The sequence below is a fragment of the Lemur catta genome, chromosome 8, assembly GCF_020740605.2.
Source record: "Lemur catta isolate mLemCat1 chromosome 8, mLemCat1.pri, whole genome shotgun sequence".
NCBI classification, from domain to species: domain Eukaryota; kingdom Metazoa; phylum Chordata; class Mammalia; order Primates; family Lemuridae; genus Lemur; species Lemur catta.
The window spans coordinates 60605310-60614251 of NC_059135.1; the positions used below are offsets into that span (position 1 = coordinate 60605310).

Consider the following 8942-nt stretch of genomic DNA (forward strand, 5'->3'; position numbering starts at 1 on the left):
GGCAGGAACTACGTTAGGGCAGAATCTCTATCACAAGGGTTAGGGGCTTGTGAGGGTTGGGGATGTTCTTTGGAAACAGATATTAACAGCCTTTCTTGTGCAAGATGTTCATTAGGGATAGACACCCATTAAAGAAAGGAAGAATGAGGACTCAGGATTGGGTAATTAGAACAATTTAACCATAGTATAAACTTGATAACAGGGAGCTCTGGGAGAAAAATTGCCCATGACAACTGTCTCAGTCACAGGCTGCCCTGGGAAGGATGCCATCTTGGGTGTGGAGGTTCTTTGTGCCTGAAGCAAACCCTGAAGGAGCTGAGAGCTGGAAGCTGTCTGCTGAGGGCAGACAGTTGATCTCCAAGTCCCTCTCTGAAGAGGGACTGGGACCTGCATCTCAGTGTCTCCTCAGTGTGAGATCCTCAATTGAGCATCTCAATGTTTGCAGGCACAGTGAGGTCTGGCCTGAGGGAGAGCCTTATCACTGCAACCTTTTGAGATGAGAGCAACCTTGCTCACTCTTTCTCCCTCTCAATTAAGTATCAATCATGATTAAGTGCTAAGGTCTATTGCTGTTAAGAACATTGTCTCTCCAGCCTCACTCCCTTTGGGCACCACAGATGACAGCAAGTCAAGATAAAAAAACACAGGAGCTAAAGCCCAGCCTCAGAGTACCTGGCAGCTGGCAAAACTTGCAAACTCATCAACAGCCAAAGTAAGTACCAACAGGACCCATTCTCAGACATACGTGAGCATTTCCAGAAATTTTCAGAATTATTTAAGAAAGATAAATCTCTAAAAAGTTAAGCATCCTTAAGCCAAGCAGTTGGAGGTTGAATCACAAATATTTGAACATTATGCATTGGCAAGTCTAAAATTGGGGCTCCAGTATTTACATATTTGCAAGTTTGCCTTTCTCACTAGATAATAAGTTTCACAAGAATAAAAACATCTCTAAGTTGTGCATAAGACATTAAATACACATTTCAATGGTGTGAAAGGATTTATTTTGTACATTTATATTTGGGGTCTCAAATTCAAATAACTTATTAATATATTTAGATTGCATAATTTTACTTTCCATAGCAACTGAGTTGTTTGTTAAAAAAGGATTTTATTTTTAATAAACGTGCACATATTTAAACTATAAGTTATATAAAATGTGAATAAATTTTATGGCATTGTAAATTACCTAAGATTGTCCCTCACCTGAGTATGTTTGGATGAGGGGGTAAAGAGGAATGTTATGTGCTTGTGTAATGTATATGCGGAAAAGAAAAAGAAAGAGAATATATATAGTTATAAAAATACGAAGTCTATCTCAGAAATCTGCACTTGAAATAAAAAAAAGCTTTGAAAATCCTTGGTCAGATTCTATGAAATAAAGAGAATAAAAAGTTGAAAGTCAATAAACTAATTGTTGCCAGGAGTGGTGGCTCACGAGATGGGAGGCTTGCATGCGGCCAGGAGTTCAAGACCAGCCCGGGCAACACAGGGAGATCTCAACTCTATAAAAAATATAAAACAAAATAAAATAATTGTTACTACATGTCAGGCACTGAGCATGCAAAATGATTAAGACAGACAATGAAGCAAACTCCCAGTCATATATGTGACATTTGTATGTGCTTTCACTTACATCTTCCCATATGAAGAGCTAGGGCATTGTTCATAATAATCCTCATTTTACATTTGAGGAAACTGATGCCAGATTCCCACCTGAAAATAAAAATATAATTTTGAAAATGATAACTAATCCAACACTTTTCCTTCTATGCCATGCAAACTAGCAACAGATAGAAAGTTGAAGACATTCTTACATAGGAATTTATAAAATAGCATTCATTCATGTTTCCATTCACTCAGTCCACAAGAGTGGTGTGAGCCCAAGGATCAGTGCACCACGTGATGGGATATAAAGATAAAATAGACCAGATGCTTGCCCTGAGAATGATGACAGTCTGAAGCATATGAGCCTGTGAAGGATGGGGAGACGGGATGTTCTAGGATGTGCTCTTAAGCTAAATCTAGTAAGAAGGATAAGTAAGAAATGTCCATGAAGATGATACAGGAGAGGAGACTCCAGGGTGAAGCATACGCCTCATGGGGTATGTGATAGCAAATCTTTACGTGGATAACAGTTGGAGTAAAAGATAAGGTAAGCCTTACCCTGGATGATGCTATCTACACTACCAAAGACTTCATTCTGTATACAATGAGAGCCATTCAATGATTTTAAGATGAAGAATCAGGATTTTAGAACCAACAGCCTCACTGCTTTCATGAGGGAACACCAGCAGCATCAAGGAAAGTGAAGCCACAGCAGCAGTCAAATGGAGAAGTGGTGTGGTCCACACTAACAATGTGTGAGCAGAGATGGAGGCTGGGGGAATTGTTTCAGAGTTAAGAGGTAGACTGAACTGGATTTCATCATAGATTTCAAATAATAAAATTAATGTCTAAGAGACAAGATGTATTTTTCCTCTGGGATAGGACAAAAACAAACAAGGTGGGAGAGTAAGAAGTTGAGCAAGTCCATGTTGGGTTTTTCTGTTCATGAGGAGGCTAGATCGCCTGGTACAAGGGAGAAAAATGGCTTAGTGCAATGGAGGTGGCACAGCCACTACGTGAGACAGAGAACAGCATGTAAAATTATCTTGACTTGGTATTGTGGGCCCATCTGAGAGTCTTCATCACAATTGCAGCAGCTTTGTAACTCTTCTTCCAAGGTCTTCGGAACCGCAATACCTGATCCATGGCTCTATGGATCCAGCTCTGAGGTGCTGAGGGGCAGTTTGACAAAGGGATGGGGGGTGAAATGTTATTCCAATAGTTCTGAGCTTGGTACAACAGAAAGCAGGGAGAATTGGGGCTGAGACTGGAGGTCTTGATGAACTAGAAGATCAGGTATAGTAGGAGAGAAAAATACAGAGCACAAAAGGGAAGGACCAGTATTGAGAAGGTGTCATGTCATAAAAAACATATTGTAATTTATACCTTTTGAATTCATATGTTATTTCTGCACAGGGTGTAGTAGCCTTGTACAATATTTGATTATGCAGGATAGGATTTTAGAGGTAGAAGGGATTTTCAGGGATATTTATTCTCTTGCCCTCATTTTACACATGATAAAAGTGTCCCCTACAAATCAGCCAGTCAGCTAGGGCAGAGATGAGAATGAAACACTGACTTTGCCTGGTGGCCTATACCCCAAATAAAGCTAAAATATTAACAAAGATTTTTTTTCAGGTGAGGTGAGTAACATGCTGGTGTTATAACAAGGTTTGAGGGATGCACATCTCACACAGACACATGAAAACCCAATTGTCACATTTAAGAACTAGAAAAAAAGCATAAAGTTTTGTTAAACACTTGCTAAACACAAGGCACAATCATGAGCACTGATTGATATATAACCCCTATTCTTAAGGAATTGGCAATCTAGTAGCCTATTAAGAATTCATATTGCAAATTAAGTAATTATTGAAGTGATATTCTGAAAAACCAGGAATCTAAACTACCCCTAAAGTAAGCAAGGTTTGTTATAAAAGGCGTGAACAGTTGCCTTTTTTTTTCTTGTGGAATCACAATTTTTATCATTAAATAACTACAGAATGTCATAATTTTTATGTTCAGAGTCCTTAAATTACAGTTTTTGAGAATAATGTGCCCTAAAAATGAAATAAATAAGCTGGAAAGTTATTTCACATTTTTACTCTTCTGTCTACAATATTAAACTGTGTTCATTGTTTCCTTAGCTTTTTCTGCTAACTACCAATTTCTGGCCAGACTGGAACTAAAATTGTGTACAAAATGCTTAATTTTTTTCTCAACAATTATTTTTTATGTTCTTCACCTCTGGTGAAATGACCTCTACCCATCGCATCATTTTATAAGGGGCAATCAGGAGCTCTAAAGAAGAAAATATATATTTTATTAAATTAATTTAAAAAGAAATATTTGAACATGAAAATCTGCATAGTATAAATATTTTATATAAGAAATAGCAATAAAAATTAATATTTAGTTATATTATTCATATGTAAGGGGAATAGCTGCTAATTTGGAAGCCCTGGTCCTTCTCCTAGAATATGCCAAATAGCATGTATGGAACAATTATGCTGTACTATATTTTACAACTTGCTTATATTAACTGTTTTACTGTTTTTAAACTATACTAATGATTATATTTCTCACAAATTTTCTTGAGTGCTCACATACCACAGAGATCTAATATATAAATAAATTAATGCAAAATTCACATAACAACTACAACCAAATTGGAAAGAGCCCAATATAATACATATTAAAACTTCTCAATGAAATGTGCGACTGAGATTTGTACCAGCACATTCCTCTTATGTGCATATTGCAACATTTAAGTAGGCCAGGGAAGCTCCCCCCTACACTGGCTACTCCCTGAGAATGAGTTCTGTCTTTAGGACTATGATCCTTTTGGCTTGGCCTTCAGAGCACCATTTAGAACTGTCATAGATGTCCTAATAGCCTGAGAAATTTAGTTCAGATTCTCAAGGTTCTTGACTCCCACAAAATAAAGTCTCCTCTGGGAGGATCATAAGATAGAAATAATTCCTTGGAGTGTTACTTTTTTATTTTTTATTTTTTGGTACAAACTTCTTCCATGAGACCTCAAATGGTTAAAAATAAGATTGCACAACAGATTTTGAAGATCTTACCATCCTTATCAATGAGTTTTTTGTTGTGTAATCAATCAGCACCAAGCAATCCCTGAAAAATATTTAGCCCCTGAAATGATTTTTAAGTAAGTTTAAATATCTCTTTCTCACAGACTAAATAAAATATCCTTAACCTGTATTTTCATAGTCCTCGCTATCCATTCAAAAATGAATTCATGCAATTAATGAAATAGCAAGAGACATTTGTCTTGTTTCTAACCATAACCTATTTCCTGTTAAAGGAATACTTATTTAAGCTATATGTGAACAATAGCTTAGTGCAGTGGTTTCAGAGTATTTTCCTGAGACCAGCAGCATCAGCATCACCTGGAATTTGTTTAAAAAAGGAAATTTTGGGGCCATACACTGGGCATTCTAAATAAAAAAACATTGGGGGTGGGGCCCAACAAGTTGTATTTGAACAAGTCCTGTAGGTAATTCTCATGCAAACTAAAGTTATATGACTAGAATTCACCTCACCAGTAGAGGCCAATTTCTTAGTCCAATAAATGTTGCTGTACTCAACAAACATTTGTTGAAGAAAGGAAATGGGAAAATGAGTTATTATCTGTGAGAATCTTCACTCAGTCTTAGATTCCCATCTAGCAATAACTAGAAACACCAAACCTAGACATTATCAAATAAAACTCAAAGTATTCTTTTATTAGCACTTGGCCACAATATGCTGTCATTACTCCTAATCACTGACTCACATATAAATTTTACATCCCAATTTCAGAATGAGTGTATAGAGCTGTATGCCTCAGTTCCTCATCACTTGAATAGGCCCAAGGTGCTGGCAAGAGACAGACATAACAGAATATTGAACCCACATCATTCTACTCTTTCCTCTTTGGGAAGCCGGAAAGTGCTGCTCCCTGTTCTTTGGAAATAAAAACAAGAATGGGAAATACCACTTCTACAGATCACTTAATTAGCTCAGACTACAAAATGAACCGAATATGATTGTTGAAAATGCTTCGCAATGGAAAACTAAGATATAGTTTAAGTAAAAGTGAAGGCAATTTATTTTTAGCTTCTGTGACATTTAAAATGCGTAAAACTTTCTAGGTAGTGGCTTGAACGTGCTGCTACTCACATATGCCATTTCTCCTGGGCAAAAAATTCAAGCACAAGGGCAGGGGAGTCAGTCTCCTACTGGATCCCTTGCTCACCCACTCTATTCTAGGGTTCCTCTCCTTTACAGCCATATGAAGAGAAGGTGAAATTATCAAATTTGTTAGCAATGTGCCAGCAAGTAGCTATAATAAAGAACAAGCTAAAGAGGGAGATGGTCTTACTGCTTTTATATATCCCTTAATATACTTCCATCACAAAAAATATTAATAATTTCTGGGGTTTTCAAAGAGTGGTGAGGGCCACATCATTTTTATTTTTATTTGGCTTAATTTTCCTGATGCTTGTTCAAATCTTGGGTCATTTGGAAAACCATAAAGTAAAAATTGCATACATATTTTTATATATACATATTTTATATATATGTGTGTGTGTGTGTGTTCAGGAAACTCACTAAAAGCACCACTTACAAAAAGATATGAGAAAAACTAGTGAGGTTTTTTATTTTGTCAAGATCTTGTTAGTCATGTTTTGGTTTTGGATTTGCAGTCTGTGGAGTATTTTATACCTCTCAAATTTCTTCTGTTCACTTGTGACTCTCAAACCTAATAGAAATCTCCTTTTCCCCTTCAAGTAATACTTGTCTGCTTCTAGGGCTATCAGGGGAATACTTTTTAAAAAATTGTTGAAACCAGCTCAAGCAGTGCACAAATACACACTGAATAGAAATATACTGAAAAGCAGCCGTCAAAACAGCCCAAATAATCTAAAAGCTCATTGTAAAAAATACAGGGAACAAAGTAAAAGGAGTGCCTTAAGGGTTTAGTTTCAATTTCTCCAATAATCCACCATTTCAGTTGGAGTTAATTCCCTAGACTGTGTACATATGGATAATTTAATTCCACAGATAATCTCTAATATTTGTTTTAGGATAAAATGTCAAACTTTTCCCACTAAACCTTTTCACCTCCCCTTTGGACAAGTGGTCGAATGGGGGGATTTGTGGCCACCTCTCATTCGTCTGGCCCTCTGTGCAGAGGCAGGGCAAACAGAGTGAAATGGATCCCCCTACTTCCCTCCTCCCACATCCTCGGCTTCATTTTGCCAGGTTGGGGCAGTGGGCAGGGAATAATGGAGTAGGGAAATGTAAAAGTCAAAGTGTTGTTCTTTTTTCTAACAGAGACATTTAACTTATTTCATTAACATAGGAATTCTTCTACTATTTTAGGTGTAATAGACAAAACGAAATCCTCTCAATGGATAACGCATACATGGTTGTTCTGTTTGGAAAAACAATATTGAAAAAAAGCTTAGGATTTTGAGGCAAAAAGTATGTGTTTCAATTGCAGCTCTGCTACTTGCTAGCCAAGTGAACTTTGGAAAGTTATAAAAATCTATGAATCTTAGTTTTGTCACCTATAAAATGGGTATAAGACTAATTTTTTCACAATGATGTTATAAGAATTACACATGGTTATGCACATGTAAAACACTTTTAAGCCATAACTCCTACAGAGTTGTTATTTATAAAGAGATAAAGTATAGAGAGTAGAGAACCGTAATATTGGGTGTATATGACACCAGAGCTGAACTTCAGAACATCTCATTGCTGGAAGCAGTCAGTGGAGTCTCCCACAGGCTCCTAATTTTTATTACCCATAATCATTCAACATGGTCTACATACAGTAGCTGCTCGCTACATAGTTGCTAACAACTCACAAAATCTTTCTCCAACAGACAGATTGATAGTCCCTGTTCTCTGACTGGCAGAAAATAGATAGCAGGACAATTATAAATAATTTGCTTTTGTAAAAATTATTATCTACCTACATATTTATCTATCTATATAAATGTTATAGTAAACAAAAGAATTTTCAACTAGTAGTAACCAACTGTTAAACAATCAAGACCTCGATTTTTTTACAGTTCTTTTTTACTATGAATTGTAATCTAGTGTGTATATACAGGGACCAAAGGCTATGGAGTTCTAATTTATACTTCTCTTCAAGAACCTTCATACCCATGAAATAAGTCCCCAACTCTGGAAGACATATATTTCCCTAGGCAGTCTACAAAGTTGCTTCATATAATACGGAAAAATACAACAAATTTTGCTTTATAAGAAATTATAAGTGGTTTCTTTTTCATTTTGTTTCTATATATGCAAATAAAGGATTTATTTTTTAGCTGCAATCAGCATCACTGGGATGAATTAATTCCAAATAGAGAGAGCTGCTAGACATAAGATTCAACACTTGGCATAAATATCAAAGAATCAAGTAATTGCTATTTCTTAGTGTGCTCATCAGATCACTCTTAGCTTCAAGGGCTAGAATCTCAACTCCAGCTAACTTAAGGAGCATAATGAAAAATGCACTGGCTCTCTGTACTTCTCTCTCTTCTCCTTGCACATTACCCTCCTTCTCTCCTGCTGCCATAGTTCTTCCATCTTGGGATAGGAAAGCAGTAGCATGGGGCACATATACCAATAGCTGTACCATGAGAAAAAAATAGAGTGTTTCCTCTTTCACCCTGGAAAATGCTCTGAACTTGACTTAGGGCAGTTTTGGGGCAAATCCTGGGTCGTGTGCATGGGGATGGGGTGGGTGGGATGAGTCTAAAACCAGAACCGCGGAAGGGAAAATAATTCTGAATGTTTAGTATAAGGACAAATTATTTTCATTATTAAAGAGATGTTTTAGAAATTCCATTAACTGCTGTAATAATTTGAATGAGTATTTTTAGCTAAACAACATAAGATGAGAAGATACTTTGAATTATTATTGAAACACTTATAATGCCCTATAAAGGACTGCACTGCCTCAGACATTACTTTAGATGAAGGAAAAATCCAAAATATACTTGTTAAATTTGAACAAATTTTCAAAATAACAATTAAATCAATGTGTGATATTGAAGAATTTATGGTACTTCAAAATTTTAAAAGACAAAGCTTTCTATTCCTCCTTCTGAGGAAATTAACTCACTGAAGACTTTCAGCATCATAGTCTTCAAACATAACATTTCATATCGGCAGGACTGAAAAGACATTATGACCTCCAAAGAACACTTCAAAGTAAATCACTCTTTCTCCAATTTAAACCATCAAAATAGTGAGGAGAAGGATATACATCAAATAAGGACTTTGACAAGAGCTGAGTTTTACTCACC

The 8942-nt window shown here is 36.3% G+C and overlaps 1 non-coding gene across 1 annotated transcript; it reads right to left on the reverse strand.

The window, feature by feature from the left end:
• Window positions 1–3245: 3245 nt before the first annotated feature.
• On the reverse strand, window positions 3246–3352 carry LOC123644276. Its single transcript, XR_006737091.1, has one exon. It is a non-coding gene; the product is annotated as a small nucleolar RNA U13 (small nucleolar RNA).
• Window positions 3353–8942: the final 5590 nt, after the last annotated feature.